The 15,157-nt window shown below is 37.7% G+C and overlaps 1 protein-coding gene across 5 annotated transcripts in view; it reads right to left on the bottom strand.

Annotated features, from left to right (window-relative positions):
• The window catches only part of DKK2 (dickkopf WNT signaling pathway inhibitor 2), a 151,272-nt gene that overhangs the window by 87,444 nt on the left and 48,671 nt on the right, over positions 1-15,157 (bottom strand). The window contains exon 1 of one of the 5 annotated variants that reach the window (XM_083835572.1): positions 3,401-3,482. The exons of 3 other annotated variants lie outside the window; for them this stretch is intronic. The gene's annotated coding sequence lies outside the window, so the exon portion shown is untranslated. Of the gene's footprint in view, positions 1-3,400; positions 3,483-15,157 lie in introns of those variants that run through there. One more of the 5 variants, XM_083835574.1, reaches the window with a different exon arrangement.

Raw genomic sequence — 15,157 nt, 5'->3', positions numbered from 1 at the left:
CTTGATCCACTCCAAACATACTGGAAAGCATGAAACAATAGAAAGAGCCTTCCAACTGTCACCTTGGATTTGTCATCAGATGTGGAATATTATAGGAAAACTTTCAAGAGGTGAAATATATATCTTCCAAACTGGCAAAATATGCAAAACAACACTTCATCATGTTTAACTGGCTCTCAGGTGTCTCCCTGTACAGTTTAGCTGTCACTGACTTGAAGTTATCTAGAGCAAGCCTGTCAGAAGGGTTTTATGCTTTATCGAGGGTCAAACCACACAAACAAAGATTCCACTCATTTCAATATTTTTGGTGTTATAAAATACATATTTTTGCAGTAAGACTATTGCCTGTTTATATGCCATATACTTAGTCCGCAGTGCATCTTTTAGTGCAGTGTGGGCAGTTAAAGTAACCAAACTGTATCAGCTCATTTCTAAGACACAAATCCACTACAAGCTATCAACAAAACCTGTACAATGGAACTTCCCAGGTCTGTTAAGCCATCTGTGTAAAAACCGAACATATTTCATCTACAGTAATGTCAAGGCTGCTCTGACTGAAACTTGAAACACAGCCACTGGCTTCTGGTCTGAAGTAAAACATAGTCACTGCTGTAATTAAAATGTGTTAGTTATAATATTTTCTTCTATTTTTTAATGCAGTGGGGTGTGTGTTGGCTGAAACCCAACAGGGAATTTTTGACAACTTCTGCACAGCTAGAATCATCAAAACAATTTTAAGTGACCTGTATATGATCAGTTGGAAAAAAAATATATCACACAGTAGCTATATAAAAATAGTCAATAATTGATTCAGCAACTATTCTTCATGTAGTCATCTTTGGTATTAAAAAGCTATAAAGAATTTAATGCTGCAGGCTTTCTGCTGCTAGTTATTTTTCCTAGCATAGAAGCACTAAAATCAACAGCCTCTGCCTCTCAGTAATAAAAGTATACGCCTATGTATCTACATATTAATACTATAACATTTGAAGATTCTGTGTCTCGGCTAAAATGAGTCCATCTGTTGTGCTCTGAGTAAGATATTCCCATAAAATACAGATGCAATAAGAGATGTACAGTTGCAGTCTCATGCTTTGGAGTTTAGGAAAAAAAGCTAAACCTTCTGTCTTGAAGAAAAAAAAAAATCTAAGGCAAACCAACTAAGCACAAATGGCTTCATCTTTTGATGTTGCTGGATCAAGCATTCTTTGCTGGCATGTTCAGAATCAAAAGAAACATCCTGATAATGAGACATAGTGTTTTTGTGATCTTTTTTGATTTCCTGTATTAACATTAATGAAATAAAGAAGGCAACATCTGAAGTCTAAGGTCTTCATTCTTCCACAGCACAAAGTCCTTTGTGGCCAAAACAGAATTAAAAAATAAGTTCTCTCTCAGACAAAAAACATATAAATCTGTTTTGCAATATGCAAACCTATTTCTTATTAAGTTTTATGTTCTCTACTCAATTCCCTTATCTGTTTGCTCATGCTCCATTTACATGAAAATTCACAGAAATGTTCAGGCCATTGGCATTGTTCACACCACCAAGACAGGGTCTACCTGAAGCTAAAAAAGACGTAGAGGTACGTACTGGCCTATACACTACTTGAATTTCACCTGTTGCTTGTATGCTTATGATCCTTTTATAGAAGGAATTATTCTTAACATCCATCTAGCTGAGCTCCCAGAACAAATGTTTGGGGCAGAAAAAAAATCTAATTAAGCATCTATGAACAGATATGATGCCAAGGAAACAACTGTGAAAATCATCCTCTCTCAAGTCAAACAGAGTTGGAATACAACTTTGGCATGTCCCACTGATATGCCTATCACCCCTCAACTAATTTCAGAGGAGTCTCCATTTCTGGTTTTGTTCACTTCTGCTAGGGTGAAAATACAACAGTGCCATTTTTAAGCATAGAAACTAAACACCATCAATTTGAACACTGTTCCAGCTGAAAACTGTTTCAGAAATACTGAAAATTTGCAGTTTGCTGAGGCACCCAAACATGTACATAACTTTAAGGATATGAATTGATTCTGCTGACTTCATGCAAGATTATCCCCAAACCAGAACTCTGGGTATATGTAACTTTCCTCTGCATTGAGTTAAAAAAAAAAAAAAAAAAATCTTTTTTGACCAATTTAATAAGATACAATTACAAACGTGATTAAAGATGATATCTTGCCAAGGTGGCCAAAGACGACAAAGTCAGCCACAGCACAGAAGCACTTCTTGTTGTTTTAGCCCTTTATCTGCACTGTAGAAATAACAGTGTTTGTATGCAGCTTTGAGAAAAGGAGTCTCGAGCACTGCTTTGTACTGGAGGAAGACCATTTGTGAGCCTCCTGTTAGCCATCCAGGATGCTGAAGAAAAAAAAATGGGCCCCAGGCAATTTTCCACCTCTCTCTCTCTCTCTAAACATTAACATACAAAAGTAGGACCCAGAGAGTCAGCAATAACAGCCCCAAAGAACCTGCAAACCCTGTGCTTCCCCATGGGACACCCTAAAGGTTATAGACAGAGGATGTTTCTGAGTCTCTTACATTTTATACCAGATCACAAAATAACATTTGGTAGAACAGCACAAACTTGCTCTGCCATCAACGTGAGCACAGAAATTACACTTCTCCCAAGTTAGCCAGAGCCTAAATTATACACACTTCTAGATGGGCACTGAAGGACAGATGACACCTATTCTGATATAAAACCCACCAGGGCAAAGCTACCCTCTCCAACCACATTTCAACTAGCAAAATGATCCTCTGTTTGATCCTTGATATCACTTACCAATGACGTATTTGACCCTGTACTATGTACTCTAACACTGGATTTGCCATCTTATTAAACCACTCCATTTTCACTCCTCCTTGGTGTCGTATCTACCTCAATTCTGCAGCCAGATGACTCTGATTAGTGTACAATCTTTGTATTGCCTCCTCTTTAAAAAGAAAAAAAAGTTCCCCTTGTTTTTATGATTATACAAAAGGTTACCCCTACCTAGGTTTCTATAATGCATAAGAGAAATATTAAGAGAAATGAGATATGAGAATAGATGTTAGTCACAATTACTTTCCTGAACTTAAAAATTAAGACAAAGGATGGATGCTTTAAAGAATCTGATTTTTTTTCATGGTATGTTCTGTAAGAAAAGTGTCCTTCACTTAGACAGTAAAATAGTTACAATAGTAATAAATGTTAAATGACCACCGACTGGACCAGAACACACTGAAAAAGAGCATCATTCTTTGGACTTCCAGTTTAGCTACTTCATCATTCCTATTAAAGCCTTATTTCTGGGTATCTAATTTCTCAAAGCTTATGCCTGCATAAACATTTAAGCTTCTTATTAATATAGCTCAGCTTATTTCTTTTTATCTTAATATATTCAGTACCTCAGAAGGCGCCACAGCTGGAATGCAGCTCTTGGATATGATCGTAAGTGCTTCAAAGGGAACGGGAGAGGTCAGCATGCCTGAAAGAAAAGATATTGCCACTGCCAAGGACCAAAGAGATTGTGACAAGATGGGAATACAGAAGTTAATACAGAAAAGACAGCTAACAAAACCAGGGTCAGAACCAGCAAGGTCCTTGTGGTAGGAAAGTTAAAATACTTTGCTTTCTGTAAAACAACCTAATAAATAAATAAATAATCAACAAGCTGATAAAACCTTCCCAAGAGGCAACTGAAGGATGATAACCCAGTGCAGGGTTACAACAAAGAGATTCGTTACAGAAATGTGAATCAACTTAGGGAAAACAAAAGCACTGAGAATTTCTGAGAAACAGCCCACACTGCTTTTTTTTCAAGCTAAAACATTGTGAGGTTCTGACATATTTGAATAGCTGATTGGGCTGCTCGTGTGTGCACCCATTTACTTTTTGGCTTTCATCCCTTCTGGAAGTAATGAAATACCTTAGGAAAACGCTTCTTGCGAAAGAAACATGGTGTATCAGTTTCGTTCAAAGTAATATTAGTAAATCAGTGTAAATGAAATCAGCATTTGCCCCCAGTTGGTTCAGAGGGAACAAAGTTCTAAACTTATTAAGAAACTTCAAAGGCAATATGAAAAGGAAAAGGTCTCATGAAAAGGAACATTTATATGGAGTTTCAAGTAGTTTGTGCCCATACACAAATATTTGTTCAGGGATTATTGTTAATGAAAATTCTTCTTATTGAGCTCAGCCTTTGTAACATCTTTCAATTTTCCTAAATCTAGCCACGTCCAGCAAAACAAGCGCTCCAGATGTTGCAGAGTTTTTATGATGCAGACAGATGTCTCATAGGTAAGGTCACCTCGACCATTTCAACTGCCTATGTTCTGAGCCACGCTGCTCTCAGCCCAGTTGTTTCCCAACACACAGGAGGCTGAGCTCCTTTGAGGTAAATCATAAAAAAGCAATGAAAAAGAAAAAAAAGAGGACTTCATACATTCATACTGAACACAGCCAAATACTCAAGCACTCCCACATTAGTTCTCAGTCCTCAGCATATGCATATGTAAGTTCCCTCTAACAACAACTCTTATACGTCTGTGAAAACTTCATGTAACAAAAGCTGCATTTGACAATCAAGTTCAATGATGAACTGACAAAGTTTGGTGAAGAACAGACATGGCAGGAGAATCATTTTGTCTGCTGAATGAATCCAGATAACATCTTATCAGTCAACACTTCTTAGCATAAGCAAGAACCTGCAACTGAGAGAGAGCATCAATGGCCCCAGACTTACTTTTTTTTTTTTTTTTTTTTTTTAAGAAAAACATTAAGTTTGGGGGAAAATAGGGTGGAGACTACAATTTTGGAAGACCAAATATTCTACTTTCCCTACCGTCTCACCAGTACAGTCTTTAACAGATTTAGGGTATGTCATCCTCCAACTACAGGTATATCCCCTGGCCCCTGTGCTCAAACACATCCAAGTTACACCTCGATAGTAGATTATGCCATTCTTCTGCTTGTCATTCATTATCCTCCAAAGTACACGTGTTTGAGATAAAGGTAGGCAGATTAACATTGAAAATTGACCTTCCAAAAGCCTAAGTAAATACAATCACTGTATTCATTTCAGACACTTGGGAATTTGACAAATCTGTATTAAAAAAAAAAAAAAGGCTGATCAAAAAGGCTGTTTCTAGTCAGAAACTGTGCTACCAAGCAAAGTTATGCTAGCAACGTTAAAGAAATACACATCAGCCCAATAAGGAAATTGCTTAGCATAGGTTATTAAATATGACTATAAAATGTGCAACTTAAAGTTTTAAAAAAGCTTCACACTGTGCAAATCCCAGAGATAGCCAAGTGGCAAACTAAGATAGCAAAGCATCCAAAGTTACACCGTGTCTAGAAGTGCTTACTCATATCTCTTTGCACCTTGTAGAAGATGCTAACTATTGGCATAGGCACTCAGCCAGCAGAACAGCTGAAGCCTGGAACCAGCTCCATCAGGAAGCTTTGTGAGCCCATGCAGATCCCTGCCCCGCACCCAGTTTCTGCAAGGCCAGTTCCAAGGGCTGCAAAGTCATAAGCCAGGTTCCTCTCCTGAACTGTGCAACTGGGAAAATGAATCTGATTTCTCACCATAGCACATTTCAATTTCTTCTTCTCTTTCTTGGTTTTGAACCTGGAGGTAACTGGAAAATGTAAGTGGCATTTTTCTCTGATACTGTAGACTGATTTTTTTTTCTATAAAATATCTTCAGATGTCCTTTTAAAAGATGACTCTGAAGACCAAAGGTTTAAAAAAAAAATCACTAAATATCACACAATTTAGCATAAAAATTGCAAGGGTTATCAATCCATGTTTTGAATGAATTTGGATGAAATCATCATTTAGGTTCGGTGTTACTGTTTATACATGTTCTTAAACAAAAATTTGTAAAGCAACAGTTTTAACTGATTTTATTAGAATTAATTGCAGCCTGGAAGTCCATATTAATGTGGTATGTTCTACAAACAACAAAAAACTCTAGCCTTTGTTTCTTACTCTGAGGGTAAATGCATCCATCCATTTTTTCTGGCTTACATCAGAACATTCTGGCAATCAAATTACATTCACTATCACAGTATCGAAGCCAGCTCTAGTAAATAAGAAAAGCTGCTGAAATCAAACTCGTATCTTCTGGTTACAGCACTACAATTGCTTTATGAAAGGAAGAGTCCTTGACAGCAGAATGCCTTCTAGCACAACATGGAGCAAATGTTGAGTAACAGATGGTCTACTGTCCTCTATGTTGACTCACAAGAAAAGGTTTTTGCAGCATTTGGGTTTTCCCTGATGACTCTTCACCTGAGTACTGATCACAGCTGACTCCACTTGGATCATAGGAGGTTGATCATGTTGATCATGTCACAAACTGTCCCTCTGCTGGTCTGCATTGTAACATACAGAATCAGAATCCATTTGAATCGATGATTCTTTTGTAAACGAAGCCAAACCACAAGATCAGAACACTGTGATTGCATAGAAGGGCAACGAGTGACATGGCTTATTTACTGATTAATACTTCACTATAGCAATAACACAAGCTTCCACTGGAGAACATCTGGAAACATTACAATGCAATAGTTCTTCAAAATAATGAGGTCTATCAATCATTCATATGACCACTGAATATGAAAGAACTTCATGTTGTCTACAAAACAACCAGACTTGATGCTACTCGCTCATGACTGGTGATTTCACTTTGGCCAGGACAAATAGGTATCTGCAGAGCAGCTGCTGTAATCATAATATAGAGTATCTTCTTTGATTGGATTAATCTGCCAAGACTAGGGAGTGCATGATGTAGAAAATACCTCACCAAAGAAAAGAACAAAGCCACAACTACAAAGGTAAATAAGTCAAAGAGACTTAGCTCAACAAGATTTATAGGAGTTATCAAATCTTGAGCATGGCTTCAACCACACAAATGCTAACAAAAATCAAAGCTGATGTTTTTCTGGTTTTATTTCTGTGTTTCTAAATTATGCCACTTCAGACAATACAGGTAAGGCATGTCATTATCAATCGTTTCAGTATAAACTAAGTAAGAGTAACATGTAAAAAGGAAATGCTACCATCCACAGTAAGCAAAAAGACTTGGAAAAAGAGGTGGAATTCACTGTTGTGAGAACTTATTGCTCACCAGTGGCAATGTGATTTCAAAAAGGAAAACCCAGATGGTTACATGAGTGACTTGCACTATTCAATACAACCTTCGCTTAGTTCTGCAGAGAGAAGCAAATTGAACTGTCAGGTCTTCCCAGCTGTTTCCACTCTCCAGCACTGCACAACTGGTCAAGCCCATCACATCTCCTGCTCACTACCCACATTGCAATACCTTCTGGTGAGCATGAGCAGACTGCATGAATGGGACATGAGGGAAAGACAAGAGAGGAGGAAGGATGGCAAGAGGATTGCAGATGGCAAGGTGAAGGAAAAATGACATAATGAGGAATTCTTGAAGTTGCAAAGACAAAATTCAGAGTTCAGGATGGTAGGTTAAGAGGCTCTTTGGTGAGGCAAGTAGAATACACTTGGTTTTTTCCATTTGAAAGTTTTCACAGATCGAATCCTTAATCCAAAATATTCAGACTTGGGCAACTAACACTAGAGACCTCAATCTGCACGCAGGCACCAAATCAAAGGTCTGAATTTCTCTTACAGCTACTACCAAGGGGAATTGCTTCAAATTGCTGGAATTAAATGTATATGGAGAGGCAGTTACTTGGCTACAAAATATTACTGACCCACCCTCTTTCCACACATTTTTCCAAAAAAAAATGATAAAAGGCAAGTAATTCTCCCTTACGATCCAAAATGCCATTTCACAAGAAACTTTTGACCAGAACCCTGAGTTCAGGCAACATGCAAGTTCATTACAAAGTCCTCTACTATCTTAGTAGTATTCCCTCTACTGTTCAGCCTTACCTTTTCTCATTAACTTTTCCTTTCTTTGTTTTCCTCTCTGTCTAGGTGGGGAAGAAAGAATTGGCTAGGCCAATCCCATTCCCAAAATAAAGGTAACAGAAACAACTTTAGAGTAGAAAAATCAAAGCCATATTGTTATAATATTACCTACCTCCCTCACTATCCCAATCGCTCATTCCTTTCTTTTAAAAATGTTATTTTGAGAGGGCCATAGACGAAAGCTATGAAGTTATACAGAACAGCACAAAGTACAACTGCTTACATGAAAATTTGTAGAATAGAGAAACCTTCTAGGCATGTAGAAGGCCAGTGAATTACACAGGACACCAGAAGAAAAAGTAGACAGATTGGTAATCTGACTATTTTTTCACCCAGCTTTGGGGAAGGAAAGATCTATCCTCCATTTATACCACGATATGTAGCACTGCAGCATCAGTTAAGGGAAACCCAGCCAGCACTATGACAAGATGTATCTTCCGATTCATAGCAGGCAACGCTTTGTGAGGCATGGCCTGGCTTGCATGAAAGCCAGCTCTGGACAATGTACAGAAATCATAGAACAAGAGCATTCCAGAAGGCAGATTTTGACTTTTTGAGTCACATTGTTTCCTGGCTACTTTCAAGCGGCACAAGGATTTGTTGCTGCTGCCCAAAACCTACACTTCATGAAACCTTTATCCCTGAGGGACATTTTTTGGGTAACCTTCTTGTAATGTACATCCTCTTGTACTGCCTGGAGGATGCTCGCTTTCCCTTTTTACTTCAGCCAGCGCAGAAGGGGCACTAAAAGGTCACTCACTTGACATCAGCTCAACTTGCATCAGCTCCCATGCTCACATCACCAGGTGGCAGATTCAGCTGCCCTAATGTCAAAAGTAACCAGCAAACAAGGGCAACAACAAGAGCTTGCAAAGGAAGAGTTGGTAAATAAATCTGTTTCTCGAGCAAGTACCTGCTGTACTTGTAAACGCACTACAAGGCAGTGCTTGGAAAGCAGCTATTTATAAACATAGAGACGAATTAGGCTCATTTTTCACATTCAGTACAAGACAGTTTCTCAAGATCAGATTGATGATAGGGGTGAATGCCGAGTCTGAGGCCAGATGGAATACTGCCCTCTCAGATCAATGCAGAAAAATGGTCTTTTGCCAAACAAATAAATAGACGGAAGAAAAAAGAAAGCAAGCCTAATTATACCAACCTTTCTAAGAAACATTTCCAAAAATACTTATTGGCCTTATCTGGAGTGGAAAGTTTCAGAAGAAGCACCAGAGGTGTTTTATTTTAGCTTGGCATGAGTAGTGAAATTACAGGAATGATTTCTAAGTGTGGCAAGTGCAGCTGCTTCTCAAAGACACAGTTTAAGGGTTCTACATAAAACCATAAAATCCCTGAGAGACTTGTAAAGAGCTGGTATGGTTTCTTTTGAATTCAAGAACTTTTTTCTTTCTTTTAAAGAGCCAGTTGGCTTCTGTTGTAACAGAGCTCAAGGCAACACCATTAAGACAATAGTGGGAATACAATGATCAATTGCTCCAAAGCACTGCCACGTTCAAGGCTAGGCCCTCTAAAATTCCTATTAAATGACACCAATCCAAAGATTTCAAATAATAAGAGGAGAAGACTTGCCAAGGACTCTAACCTCTCTTAGTTTTTAGCAAATCACAGTTACTATACAATAACAGGCAGAAACAATTAAGAAGCAAGAAGTTAAATGCTAAACAAAGCTCGCCAAGCTCATGTTGTGACTAAAGGAAACATTCCTGTTATGTGTGAATTTTGGGTGGGTAGGGTTGTCGGTTGCAAACAGAGCTTTGCACTAGGGATAGGTAACTTTGCATATATACTTTGATGAGCTTTTCTCCTGTGTGGGGGAGAAGAGGGTATCAGCAAGCACAGTGCTGGGAGAAAGGGCTTCTACAGAAAAAGAAACAGAGGTTTTCAGCATTAAACTCTTCATAAAACACAAACAAGGAGGAATGAAAAACTTGTATCTTCATTACTGAAAAGAGTCTAGTCACCTGTGATGCCGACACAACCAAAGACTGTTCCAGGCAGCGCAGTAAATACATCAGCTTCCTATCAAAGCTAGGTTTTGACTGGCTAAATCACACTCGTGTCCTTTAGGTGGAAAGCTTTACAAGTCTGTCCCTTGCATTTTTGAAAGACTAATAAATAAATAAATAAGATTTAGCTGAAATACTTTTACAAACAAAACCCAGGCTGGAAGGCAGCAGTAGAGTAACAGGGGTCAGTCTGGCACTGGGGGTGGGCACCGGGGGTATAAGCTGATAGGACACGAGCCAGTTGGGAAGTCCAAGCTCCTTTGGACTTCACCTCACAGCTCACACCAGACATTCAAACGACTTCTTTCCCTATCTCCTCAGCACGCTTTTTTCCATTGCCTCACAGGAAAGTTGAAAGGCTATTGCAAGATTGTTCAGGTCTGTTCTACAGATCTGTGAAGCACTTGCATCTAGGCTGAGAGAGATGAGTATTCAACATTTGAGAGGTTGTTGATGAAGATGGGACTTTCCCAAGGTTCATTCAGCACTCATTTCTCACATACAAGGAGGTTCCGCATATTTCAGAGATTTATCCCAAACCAGCACTCCTGCATAATGGGATAGAACTGTTCAGCCCAGTGTTTCATAGAAAGATGAAAAATGGTGGTTCCTGCAAAATGTGAATGTCAACAAATGTCCTCTAAGGAAATCATAGCTCCTGAACATAAGATACAAAACTGAAAATACTCTCTTACATACATCAAGGATATTTTAGGTCAAAAAATGTAAACAAGCACTAAAATTGTCACATTTTCACACAGGGTGTGTGTAATGACCAATAAAATCAAGCCACTTCCATCCAGTATAGATTAAAAGATGACTGCATTCAGAAACAAATTGTAAAATAAACACAGCATGTCAAAGTGAGGTTTTTAGTAGTAGTGAATGTCATCAAGACAGAGAATAAATATTCTACAGCTATATTTTCAGGTATGCCTCACTTTGTGCGCAGCTTCAGGCGTGAAGCTTGCCCATCTAACAGCAGATTCACAACATAGCTCATCGTCTGATTTTGAACATAACCAGTTTGAACCTCCACATGTAATAGAAACAGAAAAAATGTTGTTAGAATATGTTAACTCCGACATTTCCTACTGCTTGCAGAAAAACTTCTTCCATTGGTTTCAGCAAGCACTGGAGCTGGCCTGAAGTCATGGGGAGTCATTGGTTATTCCTTATTTTGAGAGTGTCTGGAGTTTCCTTAGTCTGCAGCAACAAACCTCTATTTAATAATCAAGAGAACAATCTGCATACAACCTCATTTTTTCTTAAAAGCAAAGGAAAAAGAGAGAAAAATAATGCTTAGTAGATTTAGAAGCAAGTATTTCATTCTGAGTGTCCCTCCACTGGTAAGGATGATGATTAACTCAGATTAGGCACATCAGCTGCTAAATTGGCCTACTGTAACCCCTATGGGCTTTCTGAGCTTTTTACTTCTAATAACATGTATGTGATTTCCCCCTTAAAATTATGTTTCTTCAGGCAGAGGACAGGCAGTCTAGCAATATTTTATGCTAACACTCAATCCCCACATCACTGGCTTTATTTTCAGCCTATTGGTTAGAGAATTAACTCTGTTTTTCTTCAGGACAAATAATAACTAATTGTTCATACAATGGTGGTAAAGATAACCAATTTCTCAGGCTCTGCCAAAATGAAATATGTCTGCAATTTCCTATTTTCTGGGTCCCCTTTTTTCCTCCTGTCTATCCAAAGTATCAGCATCAGCTTTCTTCACTGCTTTGGTTCACAGTTGAGAGGCTGCCAAGATTCATCATTTCCTGCTTACACAGCAATCTAAACCAGACCTTTTAATCAGATTCTTTATTGTGAATCCTTTTCCTTTGCACTTTTACCTAAGACTCGTGAGCCCTAAGAATTAGAGAAGTGGTAGTTCATTTCCATTTTCTCCTCTCATTTCTATTCCTTAATCGCATATTCACACATAATTTAAAAGCAAACATACACAAAAAATATATAGAGATAAACAGATTATCCTTGAACTCATACCATTTTTAATGCTAGATGAGGGCACTGACTAAAATTAAGTCAATCTCTAACTATAAAATTCAAAGTAAGGATCAGTTCAAGGCACAGATTTGATACAGATACTATCAGCTACAGATCACAAACCAAAAGAACAATATTTCACATAAAAGTATTTTAAAGACTAGGCCCACATATTTTAGAGAGCATTTTACCCAAATTATCATACCTTGGCAATTAAGAAATGACTATGGAATATTATTTCCCCATTACTTCTTTTTTACACAAATTATCAAGAAAGATAGAAAACTAGATTTAGCTACTACTCTAAGTCCCAAGCAATTGATTTTCTTTCAATATTAGTCCTGGGACACAAGAAAGAAGGGAAGAAATTTTCTATACCCAACATACAGTAGTTCTAATACAAACATTGTTGTTTTTTTTTTTAATGGAATAAAAGACAGTTATATGGGTTCATGTAATTTTCACGATTAAAACTTGGTAACAGTTTTACCAAGAGCTTGTGCCTTATCTTCCTGGTTAATAAATAAAATAAGCTTGTTAAAACTATGCATAGCACAGAAGTCAATTCTTTAATAAGCACAAACTAGTATATCTGTCCTTAGCCCAAAAGGAAAAGTACATATGATTTTTTACTGCTAGCATATTAGTCCAGAAACTTGTAATTAGTCATTGTCCTAACTGCAGGCAATGGGGGGTTAACAGAAAAGTAGTCCTCTAACACTCTTCATCTTCTACAGTTACATGTTGACAACTCTGTCGCCTACTAACTTCCAAAAATTAGCAATTATTTCAAAGCTTTTTATTTATTAGCTTTTTGCTAATGAAATTAGTAATTGAATGACTCAAAGAACTGGCTAGAGCTCAAGCTATACCCCTTCAATTCAGAACAACCCCAGCGTGTCACTCAAAGTAACAATTATCTGACGGTTATCTCCCTTGTGATGCTGTTTGGTGAACTCAAAGACCTAGCAGAAAATGGGATGAGAGCAAATTCATACTATATTCACATTCAGACTACATTCCATATACAAATAACCAAACTAACTTTTAATTCAACCAACGCAGATTCTTATAGCTGCATAGTCAGGAGCAGGACCCAAGCAAGAAGCTGGAAATAGTTTGGAGACATGTCTCAGACGGTGGCATTGGTAAAAGGTCAGCCCACAGGTTGTTGCTGCCTTTATCCTTTGTCATAAAGAAAAATAATTCAATTTCTTACTTATTTGATTCTTGTTAATACACTTGCTGCTGTTCCTATTAACCATGTAAATGATTCACACTTTTTTAAATCATTTTAAGAATTTGATGTCCCTATCCTTCAGTTGCGAGTTTCATAGGCTTTCTTTTCAGCTTTGCTATTAGAGAAATCCCACAGTCAGAAGACGAGCATTTGAAAGGGGCTAGAGCCCAAATTCATATGCCTCTCACAACTCAGGGTTTTTGGAGGGAGGAAGGGGAGCAAGAAGTGATGCTTGTTAAATGGTGATGGCAACAGAAGGCTCTGGGACTCTTTCACTGCCAACACAGTGATATCTAAACACAGAAAATCCTTGTGTATCACAGACTCAATTCTGTATTTTCATATTTTGCTTGCTAGCTCACCGAAGAAAGAAAACAGGATAATAATTGAACGTTTTCAAAACCAAATTTGCTGAATACCTTCATTGTGCATGGATGAATAAGCAACATTTTTTGCATTGAAATGTCTCAAGCTGACATTCTATGGCTACTGAATGCTCCTTGAATGTCTTCTTGTTCGTAATTGATTTGGAAAAGTACAAAAATACTAACCTCGTGTTTTCTCCTCACCCCTTTTCCCATAGCTTATTAGCAATTAGTATTTTAAAGAATTCACATTTTTATGTTGTGTTGTAGAAGCACTCTGCATCTGCCCCACAATACAAAGCACAGCATGCAGAATGTTACCAGGGGCATGGCAAGGACATGAGACCAAAAAGATGGATTGGAGGGGGGCTGTTCACTGGAAGGCTGATACATATGCTAGAAGGCATCATAAAAGTATACAAACTATATTAATTTAGAGCACTTCTCAAAAGGACATAATCCCTTGCTTTTCTTTTTTTTTTTTGCCCCCCCCCCCCCCCCCGCCCCAAACACCCAAACTCCTCAGTACTCGCTTACAAGAGAAGAAAGAAATGTGTCCTTTTCTAAAAATCAGACTTTCTGTCTAAACTGAACTATCAGTTTCTTCTGCTCGTTCTCCACTAAAAGTAACTATACTGCCCTTGGGGTATCTTGTATTCCATCAGTACTCTTTGGACATCACAAATAATAAAGCAACAGGACACAGGCAGTTAAACTGTAAGTCCCTATCTGCATATAAACATAATTTTTGTAAAAGAAAGGAGATTTTAAAATATTACCAGCAAACTAAATTCTTTTTCCAGGTGCCCTACTAAGTGACAGAAGACATTTTTAAGGTGATTAGAGTACAAAATAGTTCAACACATACGTTTAGTGTCAGAATGAATTAGTTATTATAAAGAAAAATCCCAGGTAGCAAATATAGCCAATTGGAATAAAAAGGTAAATGTTTCTTAAATGTATCTTTTGTTTTTCATATTATAGTCCAAATACATGCTTGAAAAACTATTTCCATTTTCTGCAAGGTATATGAGAAAATAATTCATTGATTAAAAAAATCATTCTCTCACATGTAAACATAAGCAGAGCAGTCAAACTGTTCAATACATCTCTATTAGTATCAGCTGGCAAAAACCGGTTTCACATCACAATCTGTAAGAATCCACAGAAATCCCACTGAAACTACAGCTTTAACAAGGAATAATTTAGCCCGGGTCCCTTCACTTGCTAAATACAGTAATGATTATATCAGAGATGGTAAAGACAAGCCATTATGCCGGTCTTTTAGTCTTCATTATGCATTCTTACAGATGTTGTTCATTTTCATATTATTACCGGGTTACCCTCAGAAGTTCCCGAAGCCATCTTATTTTGGAAAAATTACTCAATCGCAAGGTAATTAATACAAGCAAATTTTATCCACCTGATGAAAATGATGCATTTGACCCAAAGACATGGATTTCTCCAGCAGGATTAGCTTAATATGTCAAAGTAAAATATCTTGCAAGATCTGCAGGGCTGAGAGTAGAAGTTATCTGCTTGCAATTCCAAAACTACAG

The sequence above is a fragment of the Anser anser genome (assembly GCF_964211835.1).
Source record: "Anser anser genome assembly, chromosome: 4".
NCBI lineage: Eukaryota > Metazoa > Chordata > Aves > Anseriformes > Anatidae > Anser > Anser anser.
The sequence above is the reverse complement of the archived record's forward strand: the minus strand, read 5'-3'. Positions and strand labels throughout refer to the sequence as shown.